Source organism: Hylobates moloch, unplaced genomic scaffold (genome assembly GCF_009828535.3).
Source record: "Hylobates moloch isolate HMO894 unplaced genomic scaffold, HMol_V3 SCAFFOLD_6, whole genome shotgun sequence".
NCBI lineage: Eukaryota > Metazoa > Chordata > Mammalia > Primates > Hylobatidae > Hylobates > Hylobates moloch.
The window spans coordinates 95,300,820-95,321,507 of record NW_026652281.1 but is presented as its reverse complement, the minus strand read 5'-3'; the positions used below and the strand labels follow the sequence as shown (position 1 = coordinate 95,321,507).

Here is a 20,688-nt window from a genome sequence, read left to right as displayed (position 1 = left end):
TCTTTTATGGAGATGTCGTTGGTTGACCATGATTGAAGCATGGACAACCATGTCAAAATGTGATTGGACAAAAAGGGTACGATCTAAACCCAGCAAGGCTGCCTGTACAGATTCTTCTTGGTCTCTCTGTTTAGCATTTCTTTTTCCAAAGTATGGGCAGAACACTTTCTGGAATAAGGGTCTTATGCCTCAAAATCAGGTTAGAGTCTTACCTTGGGCAGGTGAAAGGAGGGAAGGATAAGGTCAGAGAGACAGAGACAGAGAGACAGACAGAGAGAGAGAGAGAGGGAGAGAGAGATTCTATTTCCTGAGGCCTGCTCCTAAGGCTTAAAGCACCCAAACATTATAACAAAATATTGTAACAAAGGCAATGGGTGTTATGAGCCAGGAAACATGGACAAAAAAACTGTATATATATATTTTATATATATATATATATAAAATCACCTAATATCACACAGTATAAAATTCACATGGTCCACAAAAGACCACAGGTAGCCAAAGTAATCTTGAACAACATTAACAAAGCTGGAGGCATCATGCTTTTTTATTTCAAACTATATTATAAAGTTATAGTGATTGAAATAGTATGTATTGGCATACTAACGGACACAAAGACCAGCAGAACAGAGAGCCCAGAAATAAATCCATGCATATTTGATAAATAAGCCTTTCACAAGGGCACCAAGAATGCATAATAAGGAAAGGACAACCTTTTCAATAAATGATGTTGAGAAAACAGGATCTCAACATGCAGAAGAATGATATTGGATTTTTACATCACACTATACGTAAAAAGCAACTCTCAATAGATCAAAGACTTAAATGTAAGACCTGAAACCATAAAACTCTTAGAAGCTAACATAAGAGAAAACATAGAAAAAGATCCTTAAGAGAAACATCCTTTCACATAAATCTTGGCAATGATTTTTTTTGGATACGACACCAAAAACAGGCAACGAAAGCAAATATAAATAATTGGGACTATATCAAACTACAAATGTATACACAGCAAAGGAAATAATCAACAAAATGTGAAGGCAAGCTACAAATTGGGAGAAAATATTTGCAAAACATATATTTAATAAGGAGTTAATATCTAAAACATACAAGGAATTCATACAACTCAAAAACACAAAAGCACACAACCTTATTTAAAAATAAGCAAAGGATCTGAATAGATGTTTCTCAAAAGAAGACATACATATGACCAAAAGGTATAAGAAAAAGTGCTCAACATCACTAATCATCAGGACATGTAAATCAAAATGACAATGAGATAACACATCACTTTTGTTAGTATGGCTATTATGAAAATGTCGAAATGTAAGTGTTGGTGAGGATGTAGAGAAAAAGGAATTCTTTTACACTGTTGGTGGGAATGTAAATTGGTACAGCCATTACAGGGCTTTTTTAAAAAATTAAAAATAGAACAAGCATATGATTCAGCAATGCCACTATTGAGTATATATCCAAAGGATATGAAATCATCTTCTTAAGCACAATGTCTGCAATCCTATGTTTATTGCAGCATTATTCACAATAGCCAAGATAGGGAATCAACTTAGGTGTCCATTGACAGATGAATGAATAAGTTGAGATCTATATATATGTTCACAGACAATTCAGTCTTAAAAAATAAGGAAATCTCATTATTTGCTACAACATACAGAACATTATATTGAGTGCAATAAGCCAAATACACAAAGATAAATACTGTACGATCTCACTTATATGTAAGAGAAGTATACATTTTAGCATGAAACTAAAGGGAAGTATATATTATAAACAACAATACTACAGACATCATTTTAAACATGTCTTTGGTAACTTTAAGACAAAACATCCTTTGGATTAGTTACTAGAAGTGTCATTGACCAAAAGTAGATGCTTCTAACTTTGATGTGTAGTGCTATCTACTTCTCCACAAAAATGTAAACAGAAAAAAATTAATTCCAAGTGTATCATGCATTGGTAGATTCTCACCTTTAAATTATACTTCTTGTGAGAATGAGAAATCACGCCATTAACTATTAGAAACACGCTAGTCTTGATTTAAGACCCAAAGTGATTACAGACAACCAGGAAATTAGCTGTGATTTGGATTCCTTTTTAAATCATTTTAACCAAGAATAAAGGAAAAGTATGCAATTAAAAATCACCATTCACTGACATAAATCTTATATTTAACCTTTAATATATTCCAGGCCCTCTGTACAAAATGATGTGCTTAACTTCAAGGAGATTATCCAACATGTTGGTGGACTGAATAGATTGGTTGCAACTATGGCTACAATTATTCCCCTATCTGTATACAGGACCCTTTGCATGTGACTCTATGGCTCCTCCCACCAAGAAGTAGACTTTATTTCCCACCTTGAATCCGTGCTGTCCATGTGACTTGTTTTGACAAGTAGAATGCAACATAGGTAACACTGTGCCCGTTCAGAGTCAGTGCATCAGCTCACTCTTGGAAACTTGTCTAGTCACTATAAATTGGCCTACCCTGCTGGATGACAAGAGGCATATGGCCCAGTTTTCCCCATCACTGCAGCCAAGGGCCAGCCAAGTCTCTAAAGCAGAGCCACAGATGCATGAGTAAACCCAGCCAAGACCAAAAGACCATCTAGCTGAGCCCAGCTCAAATTGCCAAACTACAAAAACAAAAGCTAATATATGGTTGCCGTTTTAAGCAATTAACTTTGGGAGTGGATTTTTTATACAAATAAAGTTAACTGATACATTGCGTATCTTTCTCATAAAATTTATTTAAGAGTAAAGAGAAGAGCTCCCAGAATTGGGAGAATAGGGACATATTTTTTCTATAAGATACGGCTTTTGGTCTGATCCTTGGAGGAACTAAAATTCAACCAATAGTATTTACAAAGCAGTATTCCAAGCAAGTAGAACCATCCCATAGTTATCAACTCTGGGGGGTATTAGAGGAATGTTTTATGGACACTGTTTAAAAGATGGAGAATATTACATCATAGGGTGAAAGTATTTTTAACATAGGATTATTGTAAAAATAAACATATCAAAATGTGTTAAGCACCAGAACAGCGCCTAGTATGTAGTGTTAGCTATGTCTTATGCCTAGTGAAGAGTTTGATTTTTTGTTTACCTATCAGACTGTTTTGTGCTATATGTGCCCATGCACACATGGATATGTGTAGGAGGTAGCCAAAGCACAGAAGGTAGGGAAATAAATTTCTGGGAAAGGTGGAAGCATGAGCATAGAAGTGGCATATTTGGGCCATGCCTCTAAATAGTGGCTTGTAGTTTTACGAAGAATTTTCAAACCACTTTTTGCTCACTGTCTACAGCAAACTGAATAATTCAGCACATATGTATTTGTGACTTTTACATTTCAGGCATTGTGTTAATTAACACTTGAATAATGTAGGATCAACTATAGGTAATATTAAATTTATGGATCCTGAAAGTCTTGCATCTTACCAAGAGTTCCTCTTTAAATTTCCTGAGAGGAAACTTAAGTAAAATATTCAGCCCAATTCTAGTTAAGTGTTCACTTTTGTGTATTAACATTGTCCCAATTTAAAATTATTCTATTTTTATCATTTTAATACACCAAATTAGTGTCTTTATTTCAGATTCCTAATTTTTTTAAAATAGGGAGAGACATTAACACCTAGTGAACTAAATTCTTTGCCAAATTAGTCACTCCTAGGTTTTTTGCTTTGGAAGGTGAGTGACAAGGCTACATTTGAAAACAACTTTTTATAACACAAATCTATAGATAATAGACAGGAGAATAATGCAGATTTGTTTGCATTTATAAAGTTTGCCTCCACGCATTTCTTATGTCAGTTACTCCTTACTGCATCAATATATTGATGTTTTAAAATCTTCTTTTTGATTTTTATTATAGATTTAAGAAAGGGTTTGTCATCCATGGCACTATTGACATCTTAGATTGGATGAGGGGAAGAGGCTTTCTATAGGATGTTTAGCATCATCTCTGAAATCTGGTATAGGAATTTTGCTTCATTCATTTATTTGTTTATTTAGAATACTGTTGAAATAGCATGGAATAATCCAAGAGTCTAAGTGACCTCTAATAATCACAGCTGGCAATGAGTAAATTCATGAAATTACAAAGTATAGCAATGACTTTCAAACTGTAAAACATAGAACCAAACTGTCTTTAGAATGATCAATTTGTAACAAAACAGCAGGAAGTTTATTTCCCTTCTAAAGAAATAGATACATTTCATTAATTATCATGTTAAGAGAAAAAAAGTCCTATTTGTTTAGCAAACAATAGACAGAACTACATGTTTTTATCAAGGATTTTCTTCCTTTCCTTGCAAAATACTCATTCAACTCTGCTGAGTTTTTAATGTGCAGCATTTCATGTGCAATAAGACCATTATGTTAATATAACAGATGTCTTTCAAACTGTCAAACATTAATTACAATTAACTAGAGTGTTTTTAAAATAAGATTAAATTGTGACTTATTTTGAATTATGGTTCAACAAGCTAATGTTCTTTTCTCAAAGACTACATATTGACTGATCATGGTAAATAGTGATTGCAAGATAGTTTTTTTAAAGACTATACTCAGAAAATAATGTGATATTTTGTGTGCTATCTTTGAAACACTTCTCAGTCCTTTGAACAGAGTGGAATGGATGTTTACTGTGTTTAGAGTAAAAACAAGTCTGTATTAAGCAGAGGCTGAAAAAATGCCAATTTAAAAATTCTTATCAAGAAGCAAGGGTTCTAAAACCACTTAGCAATCTTTGATACGTTTGTAATCATTTATTTTTGGTAATATTTAGTGTCTGCAGAAAAGGAGATAGCAATCTTTAAGTTTTAGATTCTTCTAGCAAAGCCTCAAAATAGTAAGTAGATATTGATCTGGGTAGATCAATGTTTGTCTTGTAAATATTAAAATCCCTAAAATGCACTTGCATAATGCATGTCAATTTGACTTGTAAACTTTTGACTAATATTACTAATTTGTACTATAATTTAAACTGATATTGAACATAAACATATTAAATCTATATAATAAAACAGGTATTCCCTAACTTAGATATTATTTGATCCCTGCTGACCACATATAATCCATTACTATAAAATGGTAGGAGTTAAAATTATGTGGTACCCTTAAAACATCACTGACTCTAAAACCAAATTTAGTCTCAAATTCCTGTCATATCACTTACTATGGACGTGAACATAAGCAACTCATTTGACATCTAGTTTCTAACTTTCTCACCTATAAAACAAGACAACTAGCCGGGCACAGTGGCTCATGCCTGTAATCCCAGCACTTTGGGAGACTGAGGCGGGTGGATCACAAGCTCAGGAGATCGAGATTGAGACCATCCTGGCTAACATGGTGAAACTCTGTCTCTAGTAAAAACACAAAAAAATTAGCCGGGCGTGGTGGCAGGCGCCTGTAGTCCCAGTTACTGGGGAGGCTGAGGCAGAATGGCGTTAACCTGGGAGGCGGAGCTTGCAGTGAGCAGAGATTGCACCACTGCACTCCAACCTGGGCAACAGCAGAGCGAGGCTCCATCTCAAAACAAACAAACAAACAAACAACAACAACAACAAAAAAAGACAACTAAAGTAAATTCTACCTGCCACTTTGTTGTTTCATTTTGTTGTGTATTTTTCTCAGCCCCATTCTGGTACTTGGTAAATGTTGGATGAATACCAGCTCCATTAAATTTCCATACGGGGAGTTCCAAAATTTGACATATGACATGTTTCAAAAATTCTTAATGTATTTCTGGTATTTGTAGTTGAGAGATCCAATCATTCTAATGAAAATAACATTTTCATTAGAGAGCACCGTACATAAGAAATTCTGTGATAAACAGAATAACAAGTTCCCGATGATGTCCATGTCCTAATCCCACAAATCTGTGAATATATTACCTTACATGACAAAATAAACTTTGCAGATGTGTTCATAGTTAAGGGCCTTTTATTTGGGACTTATTTTTCAAGCTATACAAATAATAAAATGAAAGTTATACCTCTGACATTAACTTCCAAAATGGATGAATCAGCCCTGTACCATTTCTCTATTAAAATAATTTCAGACTTCCTTTCTGCTAAAATTGTTTTGGTGGAACATATCAGATTATTGTTTGTTCCTCTAAAAGTAGGGAACTAAAGCAACCAACCTCAACCTCTCTCAAAGTCATCAATTATACCTAAAAATATTTTTTTCAAAATCCAATTCCAACACTTCTAATAAGTCTCGTAATAACTCTGGTTTCCTCTTAATACTTGTAGTATTAAGTATCGTATTGTATTGAATATTCTATAAAGCACTTACTGTTCATCCTGTAGTATTATACATTATCTGGTAGACTTTAAACTCCTCAACTGTTACATAAAATTTGTTGAAAAAACATACACATAGATATAATTAGTATTTATTTATATATTTTAGAAAACATTTATTTAATCCCACTACATGCAGGCACTGTTCTTTTCAAAAAAAGAGTAGAAATGCTTAACAATCAGAAGATCCTTGTAAAGAAAAATCTGTTTGTTTAAAAAGATTATTATAATTTGATTAAAAATTTTAGCAAAGTTACACACCGTACTTAATGTATGAGTAAGACCTTCAGCAGGAAAGAACATCCAGCCCAAGAAACCACATGTAGAGGGAACACACACATATATGTGAACAGAGTTAAGGGATACGAAGCACCCAAAGACTAGCAACAGTAGTAATGCATTATCATCCCTAAGACACAAAGAGCAAGAAGATATTTATGCGACCAAAAAACATATTAAAAAAAGCTCAACATCACTGATCATTAGAGAAATACAAATCAAAACCACAATGAGATACCATCTCACACCAGGCTGAATGGCAATTATTAAAAAGTCAAGAAATAATAGATGCTGGTGAGGTTGGGGAGAAATAGGAATGCTTTTACATTGTTGGCCGGAATGTAAATTAGTCTGACCCCTGTGGAAGACAGTGTGGCAATTCCTCAAAGACCTAGAACCAAAAATACCATTTGACCCAGCAATCCCATTACTGGGTATATGCCCAAAGAAATATAAATCATTCTATTACAAAGATACATGTATGCATATGTTCCTTGCAGGACTATTCACGATAGCAAAGACATGAAATCAACCCACATGCCCCTCGACGATAGATTGGATAAAGAAAATGTGGTACATATACACCATGGAATACTATGCAGCCATAAAAAGGAACGAGATCATGTCCTTCTCAGGGACATGGATGGAGCTGGAAGCCATTATCTTTAGCAAACTAACACCAGAACAGAAAACCAAACACCGCATGTTCTCACTTATAAGTGGGAGCTCAACAATGAGGACACATAGACATGGGGAGGGCAACAACACACACACACTGAGGCCTGTCAGTCAGGGGATGGGGGAAGGGAGAGGATCAGCATAAGTAGTTAATGCATGTGGGGTTTAACACCTAGGTGATGGGTTGATAGGTGCAGCAAACCACCATAGCACACATTTACCTATGTAATGAACCTGCACATCCTGTACATGTATCCCAGAATGTAAAATAAAATAAAATAAAATTTTAAAAAATAATAAAAACAGAAAAGACACTACAAAATGAGCAAGAAGAAATAGAGAATTGCTGGAGCACAATGTGAACTGGAGCCATGGAGGAAAGGCTGTGTAACAGGAAAGGGATCATCGAAGGACACAGCCATGCCAGGAACAAAGCTTAAAATAGGTAGAGCACAGGAAGGAATGGCCTCCTCTCCCAATGACTCCTGCATCCCACAACTTGTGATTTTTTTCTGGGTACCATAGACTTAGCCCAAACAAATGACATAAAGCAAGAGTAGGGAAATGGGGGAAGCACTTGGAATCAGACTTCTGAGCATTGGGGCAGGAAAGAAAAGTCTGGACAATGAATCTGAGTACATAGAGGTAGGGTTGAGCGAAGGCAGAATAAGAAGCATATGTACTCAGTGTAGAAAAACAGGTATGCCAGTTATATTTGAATAGAAAGGAAGGGAGATCTACAGGGAGAAGGTTAATTGGAAAGACAGCAAAGGCATTCCAAGTAGAGACAATTGCACAAACATGTGAGTAGACCTTGGAATAACAAGAAAGTCAGTGTGCCTCCAAAGAGCAGGTATTGACTGGAGGAGTCTGGGAAAGTACCCGTAATCCATTTCATGTTACCTTTAGTGCCTGAGCCACAAATGTGAGCAGATATTCACTGACTAGTGTTGGGTGAATGAATGACCAAATGAATTAACTGAAGTTTCTTTATGCTGATTTTTATGCAAATCAAGAATGGCAGATGCAGTATTTCTATCATCATAACGTAGTTCTGATAGATGCTCTCTTGTGCAATATGTCCTGATAATTCAACTTCAGTGGATTCCAGTTGTTTTTCCCATAAGCTTTTTGTTGTTGTTTGTAATGAATAATGCACTTGGGCTTGAGATGTTGAGTAAAATTTCATACCAAGATATGTACATGCTTTTTTGTAATATTTTAAATTTCAAAGGAAATTGAAAATTAGTAGTAATTACTACTTTTTATTTAATTAAATTGAAGTTCAGAAATATAGTACCACATAAGATAAAAATAGAACATAAAATATAATGTTAATGATTGTTAGAAATAAAAATTGAAAAAATGAGCATACAATCTCACAATATTTTTTTCACTTCAATATCTCTAAAGTCTGTTGGTACTAATGAATCATCTAACGTCTTTAAAGTTCATGAAAAAAAATAAGATCTATAGGCTACATGAACTAAACCACCTTAGGAGAAACTGCTATTTATCAATACCCAATATAAACCTTACGTTTATCAGCTCAGGCAGATATCACTGTATTACATTATCATCACAACTTTTCTTGAATTTTTCTAATGCTCTTATCTCTAATGACAAAGGCATTGCATAGGCTATTTATTTAGATGTCATAATAATCCAGTGAAGTAGGAATGTTTATCCCCACTTTACAGATTAGAAAACTGCTTCAAAAAGTTTGAGTAGTTTGTATAAAAACATATTAAACCATAGTGTCAGAGGTGTTAGAACCAGACTGACTCCCATTTTGAGTGGGTGCAGGGTAAAATGTGACTGAGACCTACTGGGCTGCATTCCCAGGACATTAGCATTCTTAGTCACAGGATAAGATACAGGTCACAAAGAACCCTCTGATAAAACAGGATGCAGTAAAGAAGGCTGCAGAAACCCCCCAAAACCAAGATGGCAACGAAAGTGACCTCCAGTCATCCTCACTACACACTAATTATTGCATATTATACCTAATTATAATGCATTGGTATGCCAAAAGACTCCCACCAGTGCCATGACAGTTTACAAATGCCATGGCTACGTCCAGAAGTTACCCTTATATGGTCTAAAAGGAAGGTGAATCCTTAGTTCTGGGAAATCCTCATTCCCTTTCCCAGAAAACTCATGAAATAACCCCTTGTTTAGCATATGATGAAATAACCATAAAAATAGCCAACCAACAGCCTTCCAGGCTGCTCTGCTTATGGAGTTGCCATTCTTTTGTTTTTTTACTTTCTTTTTTTTAATTATCATACTTTAAGTTCTAGGGTACATGTGCACAACGTGCAGGTTAGTTACATAGGTATACATGTGCCATGTTGGTTTGCTGCACCCATCAACTCATCATTTACATTAGGTATTTGTCCTAACCCTATGCCTCCCCCAGCTCCCCACCCTCCAACAGGCCCCAGTGTGTGATGTTTCCCTCCCTATGTTCATGTGTTCTCATTGTTCAACTCCCACTTATGAGTGAGAACATGCAGTGTTCAGTTTTCTCTTCTCGTGTTGCTTTGTTGAGAATGATGCAAAGTACATGAACTCATCTTTTTATGGCTCCATAGTATTCCATGGTGTATATGTGCCAGATTTTCTTTACCCAGTGTATAATTGATGGGCATTTGGGTTGGTTCCAAGATTTTGCTATTGTGAACAGTGCTGCAATAAATGTAAGTGTGCATGTGTCTTTATAGTAGAATGATTAATAATCCTTTGGGTATAAAACCAGTAATGGGATTGTGGGGTCAAATGGTATTTCTAGTTCTAGATCCTTGAGGAATCACCACACTGTCTTTCACAATGGTTGAACTTGTTTACAGTCCCAACAACAGTGTAAAAGCGTTCCTATTTCTCCACATCCTCTCCAGCATCTGTTGTTTCCTGATTTTTTAATGATCGCTATTCTAACTGGCGTGAGATGTTATCTCATTGTGGTTTTGATTTGCATTTCTCTGATGACCAGTGATGATGAGCATTTTTTCATATGTCTGTTGGATGCATAAATGTCTTCTTTTGAGAAGTGTCTGTTCATATCCTTTGCCCACTTTTTCATGGGGTTGTTTTTTTCTTGTAAATTTGTTTAAGTTCTTTGTAGATTCTGGATATTAGCCCTTTGTAGGATGGAAACTTTGCAAAAATTTTCTCCCATTCTGTAGGTTGCCTGTTCACTCTGATGATAGTTTCTTTTGCTGTGCAGAAGCTCTTTAGTTTAATTAGGTCCCATTTGTCATTTTGGCTTTTATTGCCATTGCTTTTGGTGTTTTAGTCATTAAATCTTTGCCCATGCCTATGCCTGAATGGTATTGCCTAGGTTTTCTTGTAGGATTTTAATGGTTTTAGGTCTAACATTTAAGTCTTTAATCCATCTTGAATTAATTTTTGTATAAGGTGTAAGGAAGGGATCCAGTTTCAGCTTTCTACATATGGCTAGCCAGTTTTCCCAACACTATTTATTATTAAATAAGGAATCCTTTCCCCAGTGCTTGTTTTGTCAGGTTTGTCAAAGGTCAGATGGTTGTAGATGTGTGGTGTTATTTCTGAGGCCTGTGTTCTGTTCCATTGGTCAATATATCTGTTTTGGTACCAATACCATGCTGTTTTGGTTACTGTAGTCTTGTAGTATAGTTTGAAGTCAGGTAGTGTGATGCCTCCAGCTTTGTTCTTTTTGCTTAGGATTGTCTTGGCTATGTGAGCTCTTTTTTGGTTCCATGTGAACTTTAAAGTATTTTTTTCCAATTCTGTGAAGAAAGTCAGTGGTAGCTTGATGGGAATAGCATTGAATCTATAAATTACCTTGAGCAGTATGGCCATTTTTACGATATTGATTCTTCCTATCCATGAGCATGGAATGTTCTTCCATTTGTTTGTGTCCTCTTTTATTTCCTTGAGCAGTGGTTTGTAGTTCTCCTTGAAGAGGTCCTTCACATCCCTTGTAGGATGGAGTCCTAGGTATTTTATTCTTTTTGTAGTAATTGTGAATGGGAGTTCACTCATGATTTGGCTCTCTTGTTATTGGTGTATAGGAACACTTGTGATTTTTGCACATTGATTTTTTTATCCTGAGACTTTGCTGAAGTTGCTTATCATTTAAGGAGATTTTGGGCTGAGACGATGGGGTTTTCTAAATATACAATCATGTCATCTGCAAACAGAGACAACTTGACTTCCTCTTTTCCTAATAGAATACCCTTTGTTTCTTTCTCCTGCCTGATTGCCCTGGCCAGGACTTCCAATACTATGTTGAATAGGAGTGATGAGAGAGGGCATCCTTGTTTTGTGCCAGTTTTGAAAGGGAATGCTTCCAGTTTTTGCCCATTCAGTATGATATTGGCTGTGGGTCTGTCATAAATAGCTTTTATTATTTTGAGATAGGTTCCATCAATACCTAGTTTATTAAAGAGTTTTTAACATGAAAGCCTATTGAATTTTGTCAAAGGCCTTTTCTGCATCTATTGAGATAATCATGTGGTTTTTGTCGTTAGTTCTGCTTATGTGATGGATTATGTTTATTGATTTGCATATGTTGAACCAAACTTGCATCCCAGGGATGAAGCTGACTTGATCGTGGTGAAGAAGCTTTTTGGTGTGCTGCTGGATTCGGTTTGCCAGTATTTTGTTGATGATTTTCGCATTCATCAGGGATACTGTTCATCAGGGATACTGGCCTAAACTTCCCCTTTTTTGTTGTGTCTCTGCCAGGCTTTGGTATCAGAATGATGCTGGCCTCATAAAATGAGTTAGGGAGGATTCCCTCTTTTTCTATTGATTAGAATAGTTTCAGAAGGGATGGTACCAGTTCCTCTTGGTACCTCTGGTAGAATTCGTCTGTGAATCCATCTGGTCCGGGACTTTTTTTGGTTGGTAGGCTATTAATTATTGCCTCAATTTCAGAACCTGTTATTGGTCTATTCAGAGATTTGACTTCTTTCTGGTTTAGTCTTGGGATGGTGTATGTGTCGAGGAATATATCCATTTCTTCTAGATTTTCTAGTTTATTTGCATAGAGGTGTTTACAGTATTCTCTGATGGTAGTTTGTATTTCTGTGGGATCAGTGGTGATATCCCCTTTATCATTTTTTATTGCATCTATTTGATTATTCTCTCCTTTCTTTTTTATTAGTCTTGCTAGTGGTCTATTTTGTTGATCTTTTCAAGAAAAAAACAGCTCCTGGATTCACTGATTTTTTGAAGACTTTTTTGTGTCTCTATCTCCTTCAGTTCTGCTCTGATCTTAGTTATTTCTTGCCTTCTGCTAGCTTTTGAATTTGTTTGCTCTTGCTTCTCTAGTTCTTTTCATTGTGATGTTAGGGTGTCGATTTTAGATCTTTCCTGCTTTCTCTTGTGGGCATTTAGTGCTATAAATTTCCCTCTACACACTGCTTTAAATGTGTCCCAGAGATTCTGGTACATTGTGCCTTTGTTCTCATTGGTTTCAAAGAACATCTTTATTTCTGTCTTCATTTCATTATTTACCCAGGAGTCATTTAGGAGAAGATTGTTCAGTTTCCATGTATTTGTGCAGTTTTGAGTCATTTTCTTATTCCTGAGTTCTAATTTGATTGCAGTGTGGTCTGAGAGACATTCTGTTGTGATTTATGTTCTTTTATATTTGCTGAGGAGTGTTTTACTTCCAATTATGTGGTCAATTTTAGAATAAGTGCAATGTGGTGCTGAGAAGAATGTATATTCTGTTGATTTGGGGTGGAGAGTTTTGTATATGTCTATTAGGTCCACTTCGTCCAGAGTTGAGTTCAAGTCCTGGATATCCTTGTTATTTTCTGTCTCTTTGATTTGTCTAATATTGACAGTGGGGTGTTAAAGTCTCCCATTATTATTGTGTGGGAGTCTAAGTCTCTTTGTAGGTCTCTAAGAACTTGCTTTACAAATCTAGGTGCTCCTGTATGCATATATTTTTAGGATGCTTAACTCTTCTTTTTGAATTGATCCCTTTACCATTATGTAATGGCCTTCTTTGCTTCTTTTGATCTTTGTTGGTTTAAAGTCTGTTTTATCAGAGACCAGGATTGCAACCCCTGCCTTTTTTATTTTTTTATTTTTTTATTTTTTTGCTTTTCATTTGCTTGGTAGATCTTCCTCCACCCCTTTATTTTGAGCCTATGTGTGTCTTTGCACATGAGATGGGTCTCCTGAATACAGCACACTGATGGTCTTCACTCTATCCAATTTGCCAGTCTGTGTCTTTTAGTTGGGGCATTTAACTCATTTACATTTAAGGTTAATATTTTTATGTGTGAATTTGATCCTGTCATTGTGATGCTAGCTGGTTATTTCACCTGTTAATTGATGCAGTCTCTTCATAGCAATGATGGTCTTTACAATTTCGCATGTTTTTGCAGTGGCTGGTACCAGTTGTTACTTTCCATGTTTAGTGCTTCCTTCAGGAGTTCTTGTAAGGCAGGCCTGGTGGTGACAAAATCTCTCAGCATTTGTTTGTCTGTAACAGATTTTATTTCTCCTTCACTTATGAAGCTTAGTTTGGCTGGATACGAAATTCTGGGTTGAAAATTCTTCTCTTTTAGAAACTTGCTTTCACTTTACTCTATGGACTCACCCCAAAATTCTTTCTTCCATGAAATTCAAGAACGCTCTCCTGAGGTCTGGAGCAGGACCCTTTTCCAGTAACAATAGTTCTGCTATTCAGACAGATATCTGACTTCACAGTCGACACCCTGAATCATTATGCTTTCCTGAATACATGGCATACTTTTTTAAAAATAGAAATTCTACACCTATTTTTGTATACACATAATCCAACTAATCTTGAGAATTTGGTTGAAGTGGCCTATTCCCTGAAATCACTGCCCATTGCCTCAGTCAGAAGTGATTGTTCCCCTCATTTAGAGGCAGGAGGTAGGTGGGACTCAAGTGGGGACTAGATTGGAGACTGGCAGGAACTGGAAAGAGGAACTGAAAGTATGTTTTCATAAGGCATGTCCACCAGCGCCATGACAGTTTCCCATTGCCATGGCAACACCTGGAAGTTACTGCCTACTTTCTAGCTTTTTCTGAATAACCAACCCCTTAATTAATATGTCCATAAAAGGGGGTATAAATATGACTGTTTATGGAGTAGCCTTGCTCTGCAGGAGCTCACAGAGCTGTAACACTGCTGCCCACCTCAATAAAGCTGTTTTTTTCTACACCAGCTTGCTCTTGAATTTCTTCCCAGTGAAGCCAAGAACCTTCCCTGCTTCACTTTGAGTTTCTAAGAGTTGCGATTTGAGCATAACAAATATTTGTTTTGAACATACCACGATGGAGGCACTGCTTTTCAAAGCTTCTTTAAATTTAAAAAATATATATAATTAAAAACAATATAAGTATACAGCTTGTTGAATTTTCAAAAAGAAAACATACCACTGTAACTAGCATCCAGAACAAGAAACAGAACGTTACCTAAATCTCAGAAATCTCTTGTTGCTCCTTTTTTTAAAAATCATATTCCTTCTTCTATCCCCAAAGGTAACTATTATTCTGATTTCCAAGAACGTAGACTAGTTTGGGGCAGATATTATTTTAAGTACTTTACATGTAACTTATTCAACACTGTTGAGCCCTACACACAGAGATCATCTAAATAATTCACTCAGGTAACACAGCCGATGAATTGTAGAGCTGGGATTCAAATTCTAGCTGTTTACTACAGAGGACACTCACTTAATCTATACTTCTGTATGGTCCATGTGGCAAATTATACCTTATACCTCGTTTCCTCATTAGTTGTGGCTATACCTATTTATTCCAGACAGACAGTAAGTTCCTAAAAGATAGGGTTTATATCTAATTCATTACATCTGTTTAACATTCAGTATAGTGTGTGGCCTATCCACTTAATAAATATTTGCTGATTGATTAAATGAAGGAATAAATAAAATGAAACAAATACACATTTATTTAAAATGCTGTGCAACGACACTCTAGAACCCTGGGCAATATTAAAGTGATTTCCCCTCACAGTTGAAAGCACTGCTTTTTATTTCTCATTGCCACCAAAGAACACATTTCCACAGCGCTTCCCAAGTCACTCAGCGTTTTCCAGTAATCGCGTATTTTCCGTTAAATATAGTCATGTAAGCAGTAAAAATCTGTGCAGAACATGTAAGGTTGTCTGATGGGATTTGGAAGAGAAGAATTTTTCCTTAGTAGGAATTGTCACTACTCAGGCAGCATCTTTCAGCCTCAGATTACAACATACTTAACTGTTTTATTCACTTTTTTCCTCTGCTGACATTTCTTATTGTTATAAGCAAGATGACTTTGATAAATCCCTCTCTACCACTTTCTCAGAAGTAGCAATTCTGTTAGGTGTTAAAATACATTTCTCCCCAGTACTTACAAACTAATATTTTCATTAGTATAAAATATTAAGCAAGAGAGGCAACATTAGTAAATGTCAAGGCTAATCCTTCAGAGTTACTACTGGTTAAGATTTTAGAGGTTGATGAGCTGAGCTCACCTCTTCCCCCAGAGAGGTGAAGTGAGTTGACCAATACTACTAGCTTGCTAAAAGAACTGCATACCTGGGAGCTCTGTCATGTTCATTCCACTACACCACTAGAAAGGACTATCTTCACCTTTCTAGTTGAAGGCCAGTTGATGAATCACCTCTCTTGATCTTGCCCTGAGTTTCTTGTTCATTTCTTCTTAACTTAACCAGGGAAAGAGGGGTCCCTCTCCTCCAAATATTGCCCTCCTTTTCTTTGCTCTGCCTCTTACAAAAAGGGTATAAATGGCCCACAAAAAGGGTATAAATAGCCCACACATTCTGGGCCATGCAGTACTAAAACAGAAGTCAGAAATTTATTGCAATTAAGATGAATGTTTAATTATCTTACCCTAGGAGAGTCATGGAGCCTATGCTTCTATCAAATGAAAGGTCCAATTTTTGTCTCAGATTCCACTTCAAAGTTATTCATTACACAAACCAAACAATGCAGTTTTGACCATTAGTGATAGCAAACATTGAAGATTTTTTGCAAATAGTAATAAAGACATGGATTTGAATTTTGGCAAACTCCATGTGATAGCCTGAATAGTGCCCCACCCCCAAAGATGTTTTAATCCTAGTCTCAGAACCTGAATATGTTACAACACATGATAAAAGGTACTTTGCATATGTGATTGATTTAAGGATCTTGGGATGGAGAGATTAACCTAGATTATGCTCATGGGCCCACTGTAATCACAGAGAGAGGGAGGGGAGGATTAGAGTCAGAAAAAAGTGATGTGTTGGGCAAAGAAAGACAAAGATTGGAAGATGCTATGTTGCTGGAAGAAAGTTGGGGCCATAAATCAACAAATGCAGGAAGCTTCTGGAAGGTAGAGAAGGCAAGGGAATGAATTCTCTCTTGAGACCACAGAAATAGCACAGCCCTGCTAACCCATTTTACATTTCTGACCTCTAGAGCTGCAAGAGTGTAAATTTGGGTTGTTTAAAGCCACTACATTTGTGATGATTTTTTACAGCAGCAATACAAAATAATGTATACACTTCACATTAAAAATTATGGGACAAAAGACTCGGATGTACAGACTGTGGATCAAAAGAGATGAACAGAAACCTGGAATAATAGAGAAAAAAATTTAATAGCTAAAATAGGTTAAGAATGTACATCAACTATTTAGAAGGAAAAGAATTGGAAAAATACTGGAATTCACTTCTTCATCCTCTATAGTATTTGAACATAATAATGTTCAATTGTATGGAATAGTAAAATTCTATGTGTTTCTTCTGTACAGATTGGTTTGGTTCATTTCAAACTAAATAAACATTTTCATCTTCATATAAAATCTTTTATTGAAGAACTCCTGCCAGATTTGCTATAGATTAATGCATGTCCTCAACTTTTTTTTGTAAAATTGTAAGCGGAAAATTTACATTATGCTAACAGGCAGATGTGTGTGTATTTGTATGTGTATGTGTGTTGAATCACCATCTGGTTCTATATTTTAAAAGTTACTATTAACAAGAGTAAATAAAGCCCCTTGAACAAAATTTAAATTTCAATGTCATATATTCTCCTAAGTGAAATTATTTTAGTCAGCTAAATTTTAAAGTTTCCAGAATGTCACACTGAGGCCGGTTACAGAGATAACTTTGTACAGCACTGGAAAAGGCAAAACCAGAAAAAGAGAGGAAGCACATGGTAAGCTAAATAATGACCCCCAAAATGTAGCCACATCCTACCGTGTGGAACCTGTGAATGTCACCCTATGTGGCAGAAAAGGATGTTGTGGATTTGATTACATTAAGGATCTTAGAATAGGGGGATTATCTTGGCTAATCCAAGTGGACCTTCAGTGTAATCCACGTGTCTTTATGAGAAGGAGATTTGACACAGAAGGAGAAGGAAATGTAGCTGCAGAGGCAGAGATTAGACGTATGTGACCACCAGCCAAGAAAGGGTGGCCGCCACCAGAGGCTGGTAGAGGCAAGAAACAGATTATCACTTAGAGCTTCCAGAGGGAGTAACCCTACTGACACCCTGATTTCAGCTTAGAGATACTGATTTCAGATATTAGGTCTCTAGAACTTTGAGAGAATAATTGTTTTAAGCCACCACATTTGTGATAATTTGTTATAGGAGTCATGGGAAACATACAGATTTTGGTACCTAAAAACTACATATCTAAAACCTGTAACAAATATGTAAAATGCTATATTTAACTAAATACCTAAAAACTGTAACAAATGTCTTTAAAAATCTTGTAACAAATACTTAAAAATGTGAACATGGCTGTGGAATTGGGTAATAGGTAGAGACTCAAATAATTTTGAGGTGCTAGATAGGAAAAGCCTATACTGCTTTAAACAGACTATTGGTAGAAAAACGGGTATTATGGCCCTGTTGATGAGGGCTCAGGAGTAAGTTAAGAGAACAGGACAGAAAGTCTCTATCATCTTAGAGTATATGTATGTTATCATCAACAGAATGTTCGTAGAAATATGCACATTAAAGGCTTTGCTGCTGAGGGCTCAGAAAAAAATAAGGAACTTGATTTGGGGAGCTGGAAGAGAGGGACCCTTGTAATATAGTGACAGAAAGCCTAGCTGAATTGTGTCCTACAATTATGTGGAAGCATAACTTGTAAGCAAATAACTTGGTTGTTTTTCTGAACATTTTAGGCAACATGTTGAAAGTACGGTCAGATTTCTTTTTGCTGCTTATAATAAAATGCAAGAGGAGGGAGATAAATTGCGGAAGACTATTAAACAAAAACCAGGATTTCATGATTTGGGAAATTCTCTGCCTATTCATTTTGCAAAAGAAGCTAAAACTAGAAGATTCATTCTTAGGAAAGTGTGTTCTGAAGACAAAGTCAAGGATGTGGTTAAACAACTATGACCCAGTGTCTCAAAAAGACCAAAAGGTGTGCGTATGTTCTCACCCAGAGAGTTATTTGAGGAGATTAAGCATGTGACTCATGGATCCATTGAGCATCTCAGCAGAATCCAGGAATAAAGATGAGAATACATAGGAAGGATCTTAAAAACCAAGCAAACAATACTTACTGGGTTCCTCTTAAGTTTTATTCTCCAAGCCAGTAGTTTTAATATACATTATTTTTATATATTAAAAAAACTTGGCTGGGCACGGTGGCTCATGCCTGTAACCCCAGCACTTTGGGAGGCCAAGGCAGGCGGCTCACCTAAGGTCAGGAGTTCGAGACCAGCCTGACCAACATGGAGAAACCCCATCTCTACTAAGAATACAAAATTAGCCGGGCGTGGTGGCACATGCCTGTAATCCCCGCTACTCAGGAGGCTGAGGCAGGAGAATCACTTGAACCCAGGAGGCGGAGGTTGCTCTCAGCCAAGATGGTACCATTGCACTCCAGCCTGGGCAAAAAGAGCAACACTCCATCTCAAAAAAAACAAAACAAAAAAAAACAACAAAAAAAACTGATACCACCTTTATGAGTGAAGTATAATTTTTCCCATTTTATATGTGCAATATATTAGTTACAATTTCACATGTACGATATATTAGTTTGGTTTCTTTTTGGTTGCAAGCAACAGAGACCACTGCAATTAACTTAAAAATGGGTGTTAGTGGAAGGTTCGTAGGCAGCTCCATAGAACTGAAGGAGAACGTAAACAATCAAATATTGGAAAGAGAATACAAACATTGCAAAATTCGGACATTGGAATTTTGGAGGTGTAGTAACCAGGACAAATGGATACTGCTTTGGGAATGACTACCAGAACAAATCAGTTCTAAACCTTTTCCATATTTGTGTCACTTCGCTCAGGACTTCATTTCCCTGTAGGGAGAGACTGGTGGACTTAGCTTGTGGCAACAATTAACGCTGTGTGCCAGAGGAGAGCAGGATACCTGAACTGAAAGTCCCATCAAGAGCATAGGCAGGGGTGATTGAACTAAGCCTTCGCCGCACAGAGTTTGTCCTACTGCAGTCACCCGCACCACGGCTCGCTTGTGGTTGGAGAAATCAAGGCCCTACCGGGCCTCCGTAGCCACATCTCTGTTGTGGGCGTGGCCGAGGCTGGGGTGACCCTGCCGGAGCCACCGTTGCCAGCGACACGTTCAAGGTAATTCAGAGGGGTCCGTGGGGCCAGCCAGCCTGAGCTTGTTCACCTTCGAAGTCTGTGCAGCACCGAAAAAGGACTCACCTCCCAAAACTTCCGTGAAGGTTGACGAGCTTTCGCGAGGGCGAATCGCAGTGTGTGGAGGAGTCAAGGAACCAGCTAGAAGAAAGCTTCACACAGCTCCGACACTTATTGCGAGCCATACACAAGCTGGTGTCAGGACACGTACTCCCAAAGTAAGCCCAAGATGCAAAGTTTGGTTCAGTGGGGTTAGACAGCTATGACTATCTCCAAAATGCACCTCCTGGATTTTTTCCGAGACTTGGTGTTATTGGTTTTGCTGGACTTATTGGACTCCTTTTGGCCAGAGGTTCAAAAATAAAGAAGCTAGTGTATCCGCCTGGTTTCATGGGATTAGCTGCCTCCCTCTATTATCCACAACAAACCATCGTGTTTGCCCATGTCAGTGGGGAGAGATTATATGACTGGGGTTTAAGATTTGTGGAAGGACAACTTTCAAAAGCCAGGAAATGTGAAGAATTCACCTGGAACTAAGTAGAAAACTCCATGCTCTGCCCGTCTTAACTTATTTAAGTTACCTATATTAAGTTACCTATAACTTAGGTATAGGTAAACATTGGAAACTCCATAGAGTAAATCAGTATTTCTACAGAAAAATGTGAGAGAAGTCAGTATTGAATGTATTAAATTGGCTTTCTTCTTCAGGAAACACTAGACCAGAGCTCTGTTATCTTGGGTGGTACCATCCTACAAGCAAACTAATCTGAAATCCTTTCA

The 20,688-nt window shown here is 36.8% G+C and overlaps 1 pseudogene; it reads left to right on the top strand.

Moving 5' to 3' along the window:
- The window catches only part of LOC116470602 (MICOS complex subunit MIC26-like), a 51,069-nt pseudogene extending 30,608 nt beyond the window's left edge, over positions 1-20,461 (top strand).
- Positions 20,462-20,688: the final 227 nt, after the last annotated feature.